Here is a 20,139-nt window from a genome sequence, read left to right as displayed (position 1 = left end):
AAGTGGTACATGTTTGATTCCTCTTAAGTAAGGTTTCGGGTTCGAGTCTTGTGGACGGAAAAAAACCTTCGCTGGGAGAATTTAGCATCACCATGATGTGGATGTTCCCAACTCGAACATAATGGAAGTTGACAGAAAACCAAAACTGCAACAATTAGTAAACGTGAGAGACGTTGTAGGCTAATAAACTCCATGAGGGACCATAACTGCCAAATCGTGATAAATAAGGACCAAAAATGATATTACACCAAAAAAAAAAAAAAAACTCCTTCACTAGATTTCGCAACCATAGCACTTTTTTCCATTTCAGTTTCATAAACTCTTCCCTTTATCAGCAAGAAATGGAAACTGAATCTACCTAGATATGAGGCTTTCTTCTAATTCATGTAGAATATCATTCACAGAATCATGAGCATGATTGGTTATGCATGTTATTTAACTTAACCTCTTCTTTTTTGATCAGTCATAAACAAAGATATAAAAGAAATTCTCATATAACCATAAAAGTTAATTAAATTATGATCATTTAGCTTAATACACTTACATCCTTGCTTCTAGTGACTTGTCCTTGTTCTAAAAACTCATCTAAATGTTTCCTAAACCTTACTTCACCATGTTCAGTGCCACAAAAAGAACGAAGTTATTAACATCAGGGTCAACTTTATGCTATGATATTAGGTATCAATGTTTAGCAAGTCGAAAACCATTTGCGTAATGAGAACTAAATTATCACAAATTTTAGCTGGTGAATACACACTCCTGTCCAGATCTTGAGCGATTCGCATTCAGCCATCGTAGCATATATTAGGATTCCCAACATAACTATCATGTACCAGTACCACTCTCCACCCATTTCCCCCAACCTCCATAATTAACCGCTCAAGTAATGAGAAACACAAAACTCAGATTCATAAACTTCATTTACATAGAGAGAGAGAGAGAGCAAGAGAGAAAACGAGAAGCAGTAGATGATTGTCTCCCTCTCTCAACTAGTCAACTCCCTATAAACAAGAGAAAATAATCACCCTGTTCATCCTCTCTTATGAGCATTACCAAATCTATTCTTTAATCACCACATGTACAATACACGTCAAAAGAGAGGTAAATTATTTGACTTAAAATGTTTTTTTTTGGATAGTTTGGTTTGGCTTTACTTCACTCCTAAAAAGAAGTGCATGACGCCTATGTCAAATTTTGAGATGGAAGTCTTCTATCATTTTTTGACAATAAAGTTAGCCTAAGCTCATAAACTTATTGTCCCAGGTCAAAACAAGTTAATAGAAGCTCTTTTCTTCGCCCCCATGTTGCTACATGGAGGTGAAATAGCCCATCTATGGTTGTGCCATACAATAAGCTAGGTCCAATTTGTTTGGACTTATTAGTTTTGGTCCATTTTGAGTGAGGCCATCACACAAGGACAAATAAAGTTTATGAAGAAAACCTGCGAGCGGAGGAAGACCTCCTAAGGATAAGAGAAATAGTGCTAAAGACAGAGCCAAGTTGCACAGTGGAAAGAGCAACTAACTTACCTCTCCATCGAATCAAATTAGCTAAAGGTGTGCGTGATGCATGGAGGGACTTGATCAGAAAAAGTGGGATTCTAGTTGTAAGTTAATGAAATTGTTGTTGGAATTGAGATCTCATTCAAAGAGAAGGGTATATGTTCCTTAGCCATCAATCCATAACGAGACTTAGGTGATCCCATCTCTCTTATAAAGAGGGTGAGAATATGGAAAAATAGATGTCACTCCTTCGAAAATGATAAGATCTTTGGCGCAAGAACACAAAAAATGGGTTGATCCGTATCATCGTGACTTGGTTCTGATTTCTATATTTTCTTAAGAATTAAAAATATCGAGTTGGGTTCTTTCCCTACTGGTAGCAAATAGAACATACTAAGCCAAATCTTCCCATGCCGTAAGATTTTACCAAATTATTTAGAGAGAGTTGTCTCGCCTTTAGGTGTTCTCTACCTACCCACCTGTGTTGGTTGTGGGTTCTTGTTGGCATTCCTAACTCTTTCACATCGTCTTAATCTTCAAATGGGAACTCAAGGTCCTCCACATTGTTTGCACTTGCATATGTTTGAACATTTCAACTAACAAACCATTTCAATAGTAAGTTCTAAAAACAATACTAGTAGTTCTAGTGGCAATTCCTTTTTTTAAGAAAAAATTATTATTAATAAAAGGTAACGAAGATAAAATACAATTGCTTTAGCCTGCCCGACATCTTCCTAGGTTAATTAGCAACCAGGTGTAGCCTTCTTCTATCGATGAAGGTTAAGGGAAGAGAAGAAAGTTTTTTTTTTACTAGACTAGCTACCAAGCTTACTCAAGTAAACCGAAAAGAAAGGGCTTCAAGATAACTTCGACAACATAAAATCGAGATAAAGACCATTGAAAAAAATAATTTCATATCTTAATTTTAAATACATATTAAGATATGGAAGACTGGAGTGCTATTATAAATAGTATCTCTCAGTTGGTTTCTTTTATTAAATCCTGATCATTTATTAATATTAATATACATCCAATAATATTGAAGGGGTAAAGACGTAAAGTACTGGTGCGTGCAGCACCCAACCAGTACTTCACAGTAGATACCACCACATTTTAGTTATTAGCTTTCATTGAAATATAAAAAAAAAAATTAATTTTTATACATGACATTGTAAATAAGTTTTGCACAGTCACTCAATCACATCCCTCCATTTCGCTAGCTCATAATTAATTTTAAGTTTAATAATATTTAAAATATAAAATGGAAGGATTTGATTAAATAACTGTGTACTAATTTTTACATTGTCAGTGCATAGAAATTAATCTCATAAAACACTTTTAAAGTAGTAAACATCAATTTAAATTTGTATTTATATAAATATTAATAAATTATTATAAATTATTTTTAATAGATAAATTTATTTCCATGATAGTATATACATTGAATTTTACCACTTGATATTTAGAAGAACTAAGTTAATAGGTTAACTTATAATTTTTTAAATATGTCTATATTAGCGACCCCTATAAGGGATTATTAATTACTCCCATTTATTTTTTTATTTTTATTTTTTGCTTTAACTCCCATTTATTTTTTAGAAAGAGTAAGTTAGTAACTTACACTTTTGGGAGGATATCCCAAATATTTAGTTAGAATTTGCTAAATTATTTCTTTTAAAAAAAATAATTGGAAGTGAGTTGCTAAACCCATATATTAATTTTTTTGAAAATGAAAGTAATATTATTAATAAATATGGCTCAAGTATGAGCAAGAAGATATCATGACAAAACATAGTATAAAAAACACCCCTCCTAAGAAATCATAATGCTAAACCCCTCTGAGCTGAATTTCCCTCGAAATGGCTTAAAACGAAATCTTAAAGATGAGCCTCATTAAAACCTTACTAAGAAAAACCCAGTGGGAAAAAACCTAGCAAGGAAAAAGAGTACCACATCTTAAGATAGCCAATTTCGTTACCCTTAAACAGCAAAGGGCCATTTACAACTAAAAATCAGCTCTCCAAATTATCTAGTCCAAAACAACACCTCCAGCATCAAAAAACAACAGCAGAATAATCTCCAACAGACCCCTTCCTATGCCAATGCATCCACTTCCCCAATCCCTTCCCTCAATATATGGCTCACACCACTACAAGATACCTCCAACAATAAAAAGCATTCATGTACCACTCATTTGTCATCTGAGATGGGGATGATTCTGTCTTATTTGTGCCTCTAGACCTTGTAGCATCAAAGCTTCCGAACCTCTTGGCTTCAATCCCAACTGCTTTCCAAGCAACCACGTTCGCTGTGCACGAGTTGTCACGCCGTCTTCCCCCGGAATTGGTTCCAAGAACTCAACTGGCAACGGTTGTGGCTTGTTCTTACTACCTTTAGGGCGCCCATGTGGAGAGCTCTTCCTTGAAGAATTTGTGTTTGGGGTAGAAATCAACATTGGCGTCGCGAGAACTTCGTTTTCTTCACAATCAAGACGCAACCCTTGCTGTTGGACCCCTGTAGCACTTCGCACATCACGTACAGTGGAAGAAAAGCTTGTTGAATGCGTCTCTTGTCTAATTATTTGGTGAGGAGAAGTATGTACAAACACCTGTTGGTTTTGACGTGAAGGTGCTGCTGCAATTTTTTTATCCAAACAAGGAAGCCCTTGATTAAAGAACAACGGATTTTGATAAGCTGCTGCAGAAGCCAAACACGCCCCTCCTACATGCTGGTTGTTAAAAATTCGTGGGTCCCATCTTAAATAACATGGCTGCCAAAAACTATTTGAATTCAAAATCATATATTGAGTATTAAAAGAATAACCAGTTATTAAATATTATTTAGTATTAAATATTAGTATATAACTAGATATAACTTGTGCTTTTGCACGATTTTATTTACAAAATTTTCTAATATTGTATAAGAAAATTACTATTGTGTAATTAAATAAACATTAAAATAGTTTTTCATCATAAATATAATAAAAAATAATTGTGTTGATATATTTGAATAAATAGTATTTTAGTTTTTTTAGTGTTAAATTGCTCATATTAGAGTTAGTTCTCTTTGTGTAAATAATTAATAGTACTATTAATTAATTTAAATTATTAATATTGTTTATATATATATATTTCATACTTATTTTAGTATTTAATTTTTTTTCCTCAATTTATGATTGATAACTAATATTCTATCTATTTTTACTTAATACTTAATAAATTATTTTTTATAAGAAACTGAAAAAGATGATACTAACCGTTCACAAAATAAATAACATAAAATAGTTGTCGATAATTTAATTTATTAATATTTTATTAAAACAAAGCTGAAGTGAATTTTAAAATTATTTTTACAATTAAATGAAACTGTTTATTGAATGGGGAATCAAATCCTTTAGCAGACTACCCAGCTAAATCTGGTTGTTGGAGAGAACTGCTTATCTTGTCTTTTTTTACTGCTTCTGGTGCTACTACAGCAGTTACAAGGCTGTGATCAGAGACCTTCAACTTGATTCTATTTTATTGAATGGGACTTGTGAGCTGCCATAGGTTGTTTTTGCCTGATTCCTTGCTGGTCTGTGCGCTTGAATTGTACTGCTGTAGGCAGAGGTTGATTCACGGCTAGTTGAGGGGTGGTTGTGTGTGTTATGAAGCTGTTAATTAAGTTGTTGCTGCTCGGTTTTTTTTTTCTTTCACTATTAATTGTTTTTTTTTCTTCTGTTTGTTTGTTTCACTTTTCTTTTAGTGTTCTTTGTATTTGGTCCTCACTTGAGAGAGTTGGTTTCCAAGGCTTTTTTATCAATATATCTATTTCTTCTTTTAATTTTTTTTTTTAAATGAAACCGCATTATAGTTCATATTAAACAACATACATAATCATTTAAGATTTTAAAAGTAATTTCAAAATATATATTTACAAAGCACATTCAACAATTGAATAATTTCAATAATTATCATCTTTATTTAATATAAAAGATATTACTTTGTGATTTTTTTTCTAAAATGACTTTGTGAAGTTTTTTTCCTTTTATTTTTCTCAACTCTAGGTTGATAACTAATATGCAAATAATATTAAAAATGAAAATAAATAACTTAATCTTGTGATTAATGTATAACTCAAATCAATGTACACACATATATATAAAGTCACTAATATACTTAACTTATTAACATACATGATACTTAATTTTAGTAAAAAATATTTTTTAAGTAAAAAGTAGAAATAAGTTTTATTTGTTATTCTTAAAAAATTCAAAACTTATGATTAAAATTAATCATTAATAATTTTAAATTTTAAATATAATAAATTTGAAAGTCTTAGAATGAGTTATAAATATAAAAATTATTATTAATGATCTAATATGGCTATTAGTCTAAAGGTAGTCAATTTAAATTATTATTATTAATAAAATATCTCTCAAGTTGTAGTTAATCATTAAAATTTAAACAATATTAATATTTAATTTTAAATAAGATATATTTAAAAGTTTAACAATTATTAATTAATATAATGAATAATAAAGTTGATGTTGTATTTTTTTCATTATCTATTGTATTTAATACAAAAAAATGTGTTTCATTGTTTAATGTATTTAATACAATAGTTCAAGTGTGCTTTGCAGTTTGCATAGATATATATCTATATATGGATATGGATGGATGGATGGATATAGATAGACAAATAGATATAGATAGTATTAATTATTATTGATAAATGAGAAGAAATAATAAAAATGATTAAGTAATACTAAAATATTATATTTTAACCTATAACAAAAAAATTAGAAATTTATATATATATATATATTAATTAATTGAATTTAATGGATATGCAATTTTACACTGATATCCAATTGAATTCCACCAAATAAGCAAATATGTTTTTATTTTAATTATAATTAAAAATGAATGTAACCTCCTATGTGAAAAACATTGATTGGATGTCAGTGTAAAATTATTTTACATTGACTGTGCATATTCATTAAACTCATATTAATTAGTTATTAATTAATATTTATGGTAATAATTATATTAGTAATAATCATAAAAACTTTAAGGCTTAATCCTCAAATTAGTCCCTGTCTTTGTCTCGCCGTCTGAACTAGGTCCCTGACCGAAAAAATTTGTGGAATAAGTCCTCTGTTTTGTAAAACGTATGGAGCAAGTCCTCGTCGGAGTCTGGAGCTCCGGCGAGTGATGATATGGCATGATGACTATGTAAATGAAGCTGACATGGCACTAAAAATAAATAAATAAATAAAATTAATTTACACATCATATAATTAACATAATTAACCCTAATTCTAATTCTAACCCAAATCTAATTAAGCCAACTTAATTCCCCCTCCCACACTAACCCCAATTCCCACCAAATTACCCCAATTCCCATTTCATCAACTCAGAAATTAGGGTTCATAATATTTCTTTCTTCTCCCTCTCCCGATCTCCTTCTTCATTCTACTGTTGTTCTTCTTCTTCATACTGTTGTTCTTCTTCTCTTCTCGATCGTGGATCTAGGGCTCTCGAAACGAGATTCTTGGGCACCACCACTTCTGGGTCTCAATCTCCTGGGTTTCTTCTTCCATGGCCACCGCCACCACTACCACTCATGGCTTGGCCACCACCACCACTTCCGAAAGCACGATGGGTCTTCTCTCGAACTTGGAGATAGAAGATCGATGGAGATCTGAGTTGGGGATCTCCTCCGAGCCCACGCCCTTGCTCTGCCGTCATCACCATCGTACGCTCTGAGTTGGGGACGCTCTGAACCTTCGGTTGCAGGTGGGTTGGGGTTTTGGACGCTCTGAACCTTTGATTGCAGGTGGGAGTGGGGTTGGGGTTGGGGTTCCGATTGTAGTTGGGGGTTGGTTGGAGAAGAAGAAGATGAAGGATCAGGAGATGAAGCAGATGGGGTTTTGGGGTTTATGGACAGGGCGTGCGTGATTATAACAATCTGGTGGTTCCCCTGTTTCTGGTTTGGCAGCGTGTTGGAATTACTCTTCCCCTTGCTGGTTTTTCGGTTGCTACTTTTACCTTCTAAGGATTGCTGAGCATTCTCCAGCAACTCCATTCCTTCGAGCATGGTTGTGGCTCAAGGTGAAGGTCAAGGATTTCCATTTCTCCTTCTATGAATGGCTATCAAAACCTATTTTATGCATCAGAAGTGTGGGGTAATTAGCCTTGGCTCTGTGCTGTTTGAAGAGTGTTAGGCAGGGATGTTGGATCCATATTGTTGATAGTGTGAAGTGGATTTTCTGATAGCTAAAGGAACAAGTAGGTTGTTGTCTGCATAATTGGAATAATTGGATGATCAAATCAGACCTGGTCATGTCATCGTGCTTTGGTCTTCTTCTGGTGGATTATGTAACCGTTTGAAGGATGAACAAGCATTGTTGTTGGCTCTCATTTTGTAGGACTCCTTGTTGTTTTCTATTTCACTATTTCTACTGTATTTTACTTTCTCTCTTCCCTTTTTATCCTCTCTACTATGTTCCTTTGTAAGGGTTGGCACCCCTTTGTACCCAAAAACCTTCTAAGTATTGCTAGTATAGCTTTGGTTGATTTAGTGTTGGTTCCGTTTCTAGCGTCTGTAATCCTGAGATGGGTAATTTAGCACCATTCTTGTATCTCTTTCTTTCCTTTTCTTTTTATTATTGTTTCTAGCTTCTGTAATCCTGAGATTTGTTCTTGGTTTTGGTACTTCCTTAATATATTATTGGGTTATTAAAAAAATTGCGGGTAAATTTTCTGGGTTTGGAGCCGATGGTTCGTGGGACCATGACGGCTCCTTGGGTCGAAAGTCTTCCTAGCAGTGTGGCTAGGCGGCGGGTTGACGCGGTGAAGCGAACGACGGTGCAAGAGTGGATAAGCTTCCGCGGAGGGGGGCCATGATAATGTGGAGGTGGCTCGCACTTGAGGGGGAGATTGTTGAGAATTCAAGTGCGAAGTTGGAGTCCCACATTAGTTAAGTGTGGGTGAGGAGAAGAGTTTATAAGAGATGTGACCCATAAACCTAATGCCTTAAGGTTTTTGGTTAAAATGTGGCGTTGATATCTCTTGGTGTCTTGCTCCTCGGCCCATGGGCTCCACTGTCTTCCCTAACAAGTGGTATCAGAGCCAATGGTTCGTGGGACCATGACGGCTCCTTGGGTCGAAAGTCTTCCTAGCAGTGTGGCTAGGCGGCGGGTTCCGTTGGCAGCGAACGGCGGTGCAAGGTGGATAGCTTCTGCAGACGGGAGGACCATGGGTGATGTGGTTGAGGGACTCACACTTGAAGGGGAGATTGTTGAAATCAAGCGTTAGAGTCGAGTCCCACATCAGAGAAGTCAAGGTAAGAGGGAGAGTTTATAAGGAGATGGACCCATAAACCTAATGCCTTAAGGTTTTGGGTTAAGATGTGGTGTCAAAGATCTCCTTTGTGTCTCCTCTCTTGGCCCATGGGTCCTCGCCGTGACTCTCCCCAACAAGTTGTATCAGAGCCGATGGTTCATGGGACCATGACGACTCCTTGTGTCGAAAGTCTTCCTAGCAGTGTGGCTAGGCGGCGGATTCCGTTGGCAGCGAACGACGGTGCAAGGTGGATAGCTTCCGCAGATGGGATCACCATGGGTGATGTGGTTGAGGGATTCACACTTGAGGGGGAGATTGTTGGAATCAAGTGTTGGAGTCAAGTCCCACATCGGAGAAGTCAAGGTGAGAGGGAGAGTTTATAAGAGATGCGACCCATAAACCTAATGCCTTAAGGTTTTGGGTTAAGATGTGGTGTCCAAGATCTACTTGCTGTCCTTGGCCCATGGGTCCTCGCCGTGATTCTCCCCAACAGGAGGGAGGGGTTATTCTTGATTTTCATGTTTCTGGGTTTAGTTGTTTGTTGAAGAACATAAAGAATGTGAGGGAAGATGATTTATTTTTCTGGGTTCAAGTTTGGTTGTTTTTGCTTAATAAATTTTTGTTTTTTAACTTTAATTAATTTATGGGAAATTGGGTTTTTTTAATTAACTTTGAAATTTTTAATTAATTTATTTTCCTGATGTGTAACTTTTATTTTTTTTATAAATTCCACGTAGGCACTATTGACACAGTCATCATGCCAGGCTCCGGCGAGTACTTGCTCCAGACGTTTTGCAAAACAGAGGACTTATTCCACAAATTTTTCCGGTCAGGGACCTAGTTCAGACGACGAGACAAAGATAGAGACTAATTTAAGGATTAAGCCAAACTTTAAATACATATAAGTCAAACTTGAGGCTTACTGAATGATTTTATCTTACACTCTTACTCTATGTACTTTTTGTTTTGGTTCATACTTGTGTTGTTGAGTATAGTGGGTCAAAGAGGTTGGAAAGCGATTACTATACTAGTGTTTTAATGTTTTCAGAAACGAAGTTAAAACTTTATTTATCTTTGGAAACCACAATTTATTATTTTAAGGAGTAAATATGAAATTAGTCTCTAATTTTATAAGTTGTTTGATTTTAGTAATTTGGAGGAAAAAATGATGTTTATTGATTGTCAAAAAATGCTAGTAAGCATAAAAATAACCGCCACCAAACGTCATTTTTTAGCTTAGAAAATTAGGCACTAATTTAACCATGAATCCTTATTTGAATATAAACTGTGAGAATTAGGCTAACTCACAAGTCCAATCGGGTTAGATCTAAGTCACCGGTGTAACATCCTGATCTGACGACTGGCCTCACGGTAACAACACGAGTCTTTTCAGTGCGCTTTGTCCTCACTCGCGCACTTCCCGGTAAAACTTCCCAGGAGGTCACCCATCACGATATTGCTCCAAGGCAAGCACACTTAACCATGGAGTTCTTATCAGTTGGGCTCCCGAAAAGAAGTTGCAACTTGTTGTTATGGGTAGTACAATCAAATCTTTTATGCCCTCCTCAACTGTATAGTCCATCCCTATACAGTCTCGGAATACCTCTTGTTCGGGTGTGAGATCGGTTCATTCATGTGCCCCTCCGCCTAGAAGCCTGCCAGGAGCCGCTCCTTGTCCGTGCCTCAGCACCGACGATCACTCCCCGCCCTCGTCGGCCCCGGGCGTCACAGGCCCACCAACTTCCGCTTGGTTCGTCCCCGAACCACACCGTACTGGGAGAGGTCGGCTCTGATACCACTTGTAACATCCCGATCTGACGACTGGCCTCACGGTAACAACACGAGTCTTTTCAGTGCGCTTTGTCCTCACTCGCGCACTTCCCGGGAAAACTTCCCAGGAGGTCATCCATCACGATATTGCTCCAAGGCAAGCACACTTAACCATGGAGTTCTTTCGGGAGCCCGACTGATAAGAACTCCATGGTTAAGTGTGCTTGCCTTGGAGCAATATCGTGATGGGTGACCTCCTGGGAAGTTTTCCCGGGAAGTGCGCGAGTGAGGACAAAGCGCACTGAAAAGACTCGTGTTGTTACCGTGAGGCCAGTCGTCAGATCGGGATGTTACAGCCGGTTTTTTTACTGAACCGACCAAGTCTATCCAGTTTGCACTGAGTTAGTTACATGGTCGATGCAATGTTCAACTCGAATCGGTTATGTGCCCGGTTCACAATCCAACCGATCGATTCCAGTTGAGTTTAATAACACTCTATAGGATTGTAGGTCTTCCTGTTAGTTTACTAAGTAGTTGTAATCTAGATTGGACAAGACCCACTAGGGCGGGTTCGTAACGTGATGAATTTTAAAGTTAATACAGTTAAAAGTTAAGTGAATGCTTGAAAAAAGAAGTAAATATATTCAGGTCAATATGATTATAGTGGTGTCAAGGTGATTGAGTTGTTAAAGGATCTTTTGCAGAGTCTATGATGTCATATTTCTATTTCTTACGTTTTTTCTTTTTTGGTACATCGGAAAGATAAATTGTATCCTTCAGGGATTGATTCCTAGATCTCCCTCACCAAACTCATATGTTCCCTAACTCTTACTACTTGAACTATCATTTAGGGACAATTTACGTTTTTGTTAGATTATAGGCATGTCTGTAGAACCATGTCAATTTGGAAGGGGTAAGATTTCCAATTCTTGTTGGCATAATCTTGAAACCATTCAAAAAAGAAGATGTTTTGCTGGGTTTTCTCAAGGAACCCATAGAATTTTTCTTGGATCTTCTTTCTCTTTTCACCCTGATACTTTGCAAAGAACCATTTTCTTTGCTGAGTCCATCGGTCAGAGTAGAAATCTGCCTTGATACTTCCTTTGTCGATGACGAATTCAGTAGTGATTGCTCCAATGAAATCAGAAGTTTCTCCAGGGGTTTCTAGAGAAGAATACGTTGGAGATAAGGTGGATTGATGATCTTCATCACCCTTGTCATAGGTAGTCTTGACAGGAGTGGTATTGACATATCCAGCTAAATGGATAGTAGATCCGTCATGAGAGAGGGAAGGTCGAGCACTATATATATATATATATATATATATATAAGATATGTGGTATGGACTTTTTTTTCTGTAATAGGTTTAATTTTCTGGGCTTAAATAGCTGTCGTTTCTGTAGCCTTATATTTTTTTTTTGTGGATTCCTTTTGCTGGGCCTAATAAGACTGTTCTTTTTATTTCTTCTTTTGAACAAAAACATAAGTATAATCATATGATAAAAGAAATCGTTCTTAATCAAATGAATATTGAATTAATCTATTTATTTAATACATTATTATTTCTACATGTAATTAGATAATATAATATTGAATTTTATCATTATGTTGTAATTTCTATAGTTATTAATAAAATCACTTAGACTTTAAATTAGAGCTGGGTACACAGGGTGGGTCGCAATTTAGCGGTGGTTTATTTTCATGCTATAGCCCGCACTAATCCGCAGTCCCGAGGGCCAACCCGCAGACTTTGGCCTCTCTTACCCCTTTTTTCCGTCGTTGGCCCGCTTTGCGCAAGCCACAATTAAGCGGTCCTCTATTTTACGGGTTATAGCCCGCATTAGTCTGTGTCTCACTAGTTAGCCTGCGGACTTCGACATGCTTATCCAACTCTACTTTAAATACAATCTAATTTTTTTTTCATGAGTAAGGTTATATATCTTACAGTCGATAAACCTGGGACTAATATGTCACCACATGGTCATCGCACTAAGTTGCAGAAAGCTTTTTTATTTTTTATTTTTGTTAAATAAGGTGTAAAAAGCTGACCAATGAATTTTCTTCATTCATAATCTTTTTTTGTTGAAGAGTGCGGGCTAAAGGCCCGATGATAAAAAAACCAAACAAAATAGAAAATTTACAAGCCTATAGTATGAACAGTAGAGACACTATCTCGTAAACATAAAGCATACAAAACGACATAGTGTGTGTTTGGATTTCAGTTTACGAAACAGAGTTTGAGTGAATGTGGGTTTGGAAAACAGAGTTTGAGTCAAAGTAGATTAGTTGTAATGTGATTTATGTTTGAATACTTTTATTTCGAAACAGAGTTTGATATCATGAATCATGTTTGGATAATACTAATGGAAATCACTTTTAGATTGTACAATTACTAAAAAGGGTATGATTTTTATAATAAAATTAATATGAAAAAAAAATCATTCATTATTATTTAACTACTCTTGTACTGTACGTAGTTAATATGAAATTTTAAAGAAAATAAAAAAATGTAAATAGTAAAAATCTATAAACTTAAGAATAATAAAAAATTAAGTTCAGTTTAAAAAAAAGAGTAGTAAAAAATTAAATAAACTGAAGATTAAATAAAGGTTTTGTTACGTAGGGTTAATTATGACATTATGAAGATTAATTATCTTCAACTGCTCAAAGCTAAAGTAAAAGTGATGATTTTGTTAAGTTGAGTGAAAGTGGGTTTTGGACCAAAACTGGGTTAGGATGAAAGTTGGTTCAAACTACCCAAACATAGTGGCACAGTGTTCAGTGCAGTTCAAAAACATATTCAGGGGTGCAAACAGGAAAACAAACATACCCATATATGTCCATATCTAACCCAGTCTTTTAGAGACTTTAGTTATATGTTAATAACCAAAATAATTTTTTATATTTGTCTTATTTTTCTTTGAATTTTATAATATTTTAAGTTTAAATGTGACACTTTTCTTGACCTTAATAGGGTATATATCTAGATCAACAGCAGTCGATATACAATCCAGAGCGTGCTGTAACTCCAAAAGCAACACTTTGTGCAATGAATCCATGTTTGATTATATCGATTGTATGTAATTACTTTATCCCGTTCAAATTTTTCACTTCCATTAGCTAAAATATATGTAATGAATACATGTTTGATACTCTACCAGTTAAGTGAATGTGTTGTTAGTTCAAATGACACAATATTGATTCATCTTAAAAAATATTTAAGCTTCAGATTTTGTATGTAAAAAAAAGTTAAACTAGTGTTCGGACTAGTCTAAATAGCTACAAAGTTCAATATCGTCTTGGATAACTTGAAAGTTTGACAACTTTGTAAACACAATTTTGGCTAACCCAGACGATGAAAGCGATGTTTATTTCGTCTAGTAGTTAGCCGAGCGTGATAAAATTGACAAATAATTGAACAATTGTAAGGTTACTAGGTGTAACCATCATCTTGAAAATTGTTAACAAAGGCTTTATTGAGACTTAGTGCCTCAATTGTGACTTTAATCGTTCATTTACATAAGCATTATTACTCATTGTTCTTCTATGATTTTGAAGTTTTTCTCCCTTTGCTCTCATATTGACTTGAGTGTCAGAGTGTCTTTGCATGTACCTTCCCTCGTATGTCTTCATTATACCACCGTGCTAGAAGATCCATCTTGGACCATGCACTACCTCCGGGGATTGAGAGCAATCTACTACTAAGATATAGGAAGAACAACTAGTAAATGTGAATATTTGCAGCTCAAACATGATTGCTTTCTAAAGAAGTATTTTCCCAGAATCTCTTTGTCTCTGCTAGTTGTGTGGGCCATAAATAGCTCTTCTATTTCGAAGCGCTGCGTCAACATGCTGGAATTGAAATTGTGTACTGGTAAAAGACACTCTAGTCAGAGAAAGATTCTTAGAGTGTAAGAAAAACTCTAACTTTTGGATAATTAATGAGTAATGTGTATATAATTGAACAACTACACCCAGGGCCGGCCCAACCGTAACTGAGGCCTAAAGCGAACTTTAAAGTGAGGCCTAAGTGATGCATTTTTGTTTAAAAAAATTTCTTTATTAATTTTTATTTAAATTTTATTTTCGAGCTTTTTGAGATGTAAAATCATTTATTAAATTATCCTAATCAATTTGTATTGCATCTAATTCCAATTAGTTAGTACTTTACGGTCCTTTTATATTGTAGAAAAAAGGAATTTTTATTGTATCAAAACTCAAACATAACCATGCCATAACAGCAAAGAGGCTAGAGCTAACTACTTACAGGAAATGGAGTTTTGACTTCCTATTGATCTTCTTCGATTCTTCTCAATGGCTAATCAAAGAAAAAAAATATGGAGGATGATTCTTTTACAAAGGATATGAGAGTTTGAGAGACAAAGACTCTATTTTTTCCCCTTTGAGGCTTTGAGAGACTGAGAGAGTGGCAGGAAGAGTAGAAACGTTATCAGGATTTAATTGAGAGAAAAGGAGATGTCAGAGAATAAAAGGTGAAGAAAAAGAATAGGTAACATCAATTAATTGTCAATTAAGATTGTTAATTTCTAGTAATTGTCAATTAAGATTTTTTGAGAAAAATTAGGGAAGAAACAACTAACAAAGTGGCAGGTAATGGTGAGTAATATAATTTTTTTTTTTAATATTTGAGGTCTTATTTGTAAAAATATGAGGCCTTTTTTACTTTGAAAAAAAATTTTTTTTTGAGGCCTAAAGCCCTAGCTTGGGTCGCTTAACCATTGGGCCGGCTCTGACTACACCTGTATTTATAGGCTCAGAGTTCATCATTATAACGGTCTCTTAAAGTCTTTAAGCAGTTTTTATGGAGGTCTTTCGAGATCCTAATTGCCCTTGGGTAGCCTCGCATAGTTTTAATAAGTAACTTAGAGTCTCACCGCTCATCCCTAGCTGAGATTAGATGTTTCTTAATTAAGTCATCATGTCCGCCTCGATGGTGGTCGCTTAGTCTTTTAAGCCCATCGGAACAAGAATGAGACCTGATTTTATTACCACGTAAATAAAACGATGATTGCAGGTATTTTGGTGACAGTTGGGCCTGGATGAAGACTGAAGTCACCAGCAGGCATTTGGCATTTGGTTGTGTGGTGAGTAAGTTAGAGGAGGCTACAGAAAGGAGGTCACGAAATGGTGGCATTGAGAAGTCTTTCTCTTTTGCTGTAACATCTATCTATCCATCTCCAATGTGTTGTTTGTGTCAGCTTCAGCTTAACCCAAGCTGCTGCAAAAGCAACATGCCACTGAGATCAAGTGGGGTCCAGTGGCAGAGTATCGTAGAGATCGAATTCTCTTCTACCAAAAACCAAAATCATATGTATGTAGCCATGTCCTCATGTGTGTACTGTCAAGGGAAAAGGATGCGAGAGGGACCCTTCCTTGTTCCTATGACATCATCACCTCATCACTGCTCCAAAACAAAATAAAAATTCCAGCAACGTACGTACATGCAACAATTCGTGTGAATTAATACAATATATATCTAGAACAAAAACTTACTAGTTTGTATTATTAGTCAAATTTATATATTGATTCCTCCTAACTAAGATACTGAAGTCAAGTTTTGTTAATATATAAGAAAGAACTTTCACCAGCTATTTCTATCCTGAATCCTGATATGAATATCAATATTGTTATGAGATAATTAATAATTGGAAAATCTCACGTTAAATAGAAATGTGGTATTTCTGTTATTATATATATATATATATATATATATATATCATATTATATTTTAGATTTATTTGTTGGAGACTATTCATGTTTGACTACTTGCATATTTTATTTTTGTGATTTTCACGTTTTATATGTCCGGTCCTAAAGTGCGAGAATATGTTGAAAAGTCTCACGTTGAACGGAGATATAATTAAAATTAGATTATAAACCAATTTTCAAAACAATTAAAATAAGATTATCTTTTTTGAAAAATGTTTCTTATTATATGAGTTTTTTAAATATGGTTTTCCTACTCCTTATAGTTATGGTTTCGTATATGTATTGGACTGGGCGGGACATAAAGGATGCTTATGCCCGCCCAAAATGAGCAATCACCCGGACGAAGACAGCCATGGCGGGAATCAACGACAACAACGAATATCTTTGCTCTTCCTTAGGTGGACCCGCGAGCCAGCTGGAAGATTCTGTTGGATTTGCCTTATATGCATAGGGATTTGGGCCCTGATTGTCAGGCCCAAATATAGGAAAAGTCCATATCATGACCACACCCTCTATAAAAGTGGAGGTCATCAACTTGTACGAGACACCTTTTCAACATTTAATGAGAATTTACCTTTTATGACATCGTACCATTTTTAGTGCTCTGCTAGGGTTAGCTTTATTCTTTCCTCTTACGTAAGCTGCTCTAGTACAGAACATTGGCGTCGTCTGTGGCTCTAACTAGATCTACCAATGACGTAAAAGGTGGGAGTTACGATTCATGGAGACTCGTTCATGCGGCGTGGGTCGCCGTGATCATCGCCGGAGAGGTGGTGGACGTCACGGCGGCCGCGGCGGCGGACGGGACAACAATCGTCCTATGCTTCATGAGCAAGAGCAGGAGGCTTCCTCGGAGGGGGTCCACTTAGTGGCGCAGTCACCAGCGTCGCTGGTGAACGTAGCTCCGGAAAAACCTTCAGATCTGATAGCCAAATCAGATCCAGGTGTCAGGCGACGATCAACGCCGCCTGAATATGTGAACTTAGAAGACCGTAAAACCAGTGCTCCACGGAAAACGCAGGAAGTAGTGACGGGTATCACGCCCGCGACTTTGCAACAAATGTTAGATACTTTGCAGAAGGTGCAAACCCAAAACGAGCAGTTACAAGCCCAAGTCGAGTATCTAACTCAGAGGCAAGATTTTAAGCAAGGACAACGTCTTGAGGCAGAGGACGTAGTAGAATTTCAACCTTTTGTTCCAGCCATCACCAAGGTAGACATACCAAAGCATCTACAAACAATGGCATTAGACGCCTTTTTAGGCGACTCTGATCCCATGGAACATCTGAGATATTTTAACACCAAAATGGTAATTGGTGGGGCAACGGACGCGGTGAAGTGCAGATTATTGCCTTCAACATTCAAAGGAATGGCGATGCAGTGGTTCATCAGACAACCGCCTTTCTCCATTGACAATTTTACTGATCTGTCTACCAAGTTCCTGACTCAATTCTCCGCCAACAAAACTACAAAAGCAACAATGTTTGATCTCATCAGCATACATCAGCAGCCAGGGGAGAAGTTAAAAACCTACATGGCACGCTTCAGTAAGATGGCGGTTCAGTTGGAGGAGAATAACCCGGATGTATGCTTGGCGTCTTTCAAAAATGGCCTTAGGGCGGGAGATCTGAATCGGGACTTAACGAGGCGACCAGCGAGGGACATGATGGATCTTCGCGCTCGCGTTCAGGAATTCATCCTAATTGAACAAGATGATCAGAAAAAACAAGAGAGGGAGGAAGGGCGCAAGCAGGCCCAATTTGGCGGTGTTCCACAGGAAAAACTCAAGGCGGGGAAGGAAACCAGGGTAGCACAAACTCCGCGTATACCAAGACCGGGACCATATCAAAACTTCAAATCCGGATTTCAAAATACATGGCACAGAAATTCCCAAGGTCCCACTGCAGCCTCAACTGGTCAGCATGGTGCCTTGCCAGCTCCAGTTCCACTTACTAAGTTGAATGCTCCCTTAAGTACCATTTTAAAAGCAGTGGGGTAGACAAATGTTGTGCAATATCCACCGCCGCCCCGGCGGCCGCCAGCTAATGTGGATACAAATAGATGGTGTGAGTACCACAAAGCGTTGGGGCATACCACGGATAATTGTTGGAACTTGAGGCGGGAAATTGATCGCCTGATCAAGGCTGGCCATTTAGCAAATTTTGTTAAAGACACAACAACACCAGAGGCCGCTAAGATAACACAAGGGGACAAAGGCAAAGGAAAGGAGATAGTTGAAGAGTTGGGTGATCCTGTTGGGGAATGCTCATCTATTGCAGGAGGATTTGGAGGGGGTGCAATTTCAAGCAAGGCTAGAAAGCGTTATGTGGCGGCAGTACACTCAGTACATGAGGCGTACGAAGGCGAGTGTTGGTTGAACCACTCTCCCATTATATTTACCCCTCAGGATTTTGCGCATGTTATTCCCCATGACAACGACCCAATTGTAGTAACAATAAGGGTTAACAATTACATGACGAAAAAAGTGTTTTTAGACCAGGGATCTTCGGCGGACATCATTTATGGAGATGCCTTTGATCGCCTGGGGTTAAAGGAATCAGACTTGAAACCATATAAAGGAACCTTGGTGGGATTTACAGGGGACCGTGTCAATGTGCGGGGATACGTGGAAATACCAACTGCCTTTGGAGAAGGAGAGTTCGTTAAGAAATTCCAAGTGAAGTACTTAGTCTTGGCGTGTAGAGCCAATTACAATGTACTCCTGGGGCGAGACACCCTCAACAAGTTATGAGCGGTCATTTCAACTGCTCACTTAACTGTCAAATATCCAGCCTGCAATGGGAAGGTCGGGATACTGCGCGTAGACCAGAACGCAGCAAGAGAGTGTTATCTAAGAAGTGTGGCGCTCTATGGACGAAAGGCCGCCAAGGAAAGCCACCGAATTACAGAAATCTTTCCACAAGAAGGATTTAGTCTAGACCCAAGAGACGATGCTGATGATTTTCGCCCACAACCTCTGGAAGAAACCAAGCAGGTGCAAGTCAAGGATAAGTTTTTAAAGATTGGTAGCAGTTTAATGAAAGAGCAAGAGAAAAGATTGATCACCCTTCTAGGTGATAATTTGGATCTCTTTGCATGGACCATCAATGATGTACCAGGGATTGACCCCAATGTGATCACTCATAAACTGACCATACGACCTGGGGCGACACCAGTCATCCAGCCAAGGCGAAGAATGAGTGATGAAAAGAATAAGGCGGTGCAACTAGAGACTGAGAAATTAATCAAGGCTCGCTTCATCCGTGAGGTGCAGTACCCAACTTGGCACGCCAATATTGTAATGGTCAAGAAGGCCAATGGGAAATGGCGAATGTGCACGGACTATACAAGTTTGAACAAAGTGTGTCCTAAAGATTCGTATCCACTTCCCAATGTGGATAAGCTTGTGGATGGAGCTTCCGGAAATGAACTTTGAAGTCTCATGGATGCTTATTCAGGCTATAATCAAATTATGATGCATCCCTCAGACGAGGAAAGTACAACATTCATGACTAATCAGGCGAATTATTGTTACAAGACAATGCCTTTTGGTTTGAAGAATGCAGGAGCTACGTACCAACGACTCATGGATAAAAAATTTTCCAGACAAGTAGGCAGGAACATGGAGGTATATGTGGATGACATGATCGTGAAGTCGGCCAGGGCTGGTGACCACGACGATGATCTAAAGGAAGCGTTTGCTCAATTAAGAACATATAGAATGAAGTTAAATCCCGAGAAGTGTTCTTTTGGGATTCAGGGGAGAAAGTTCCTGGGTTTCATGTTAACATCAAGGGGGATAGAAGTGA

The sequence above is a fragment of the Lotus japonicus genome, chromosome 5, assembly GCF_012489685.1.
Source record: "Lotus japonicus ecotype B-129 chromosome 5, LjGifu_v1.2".
NCBI classification, from domain to species: Eukaryota; Viridiplantae; Streptophyta; class Magnoliopsida; order Fabales; family Fabaceae; genus Lotus; species Lotus japonicus.
The sequence above is the reverse complement of the archived record's forward strand: the minus strand, read 5'-3'. Positions refer to the sequence as shown.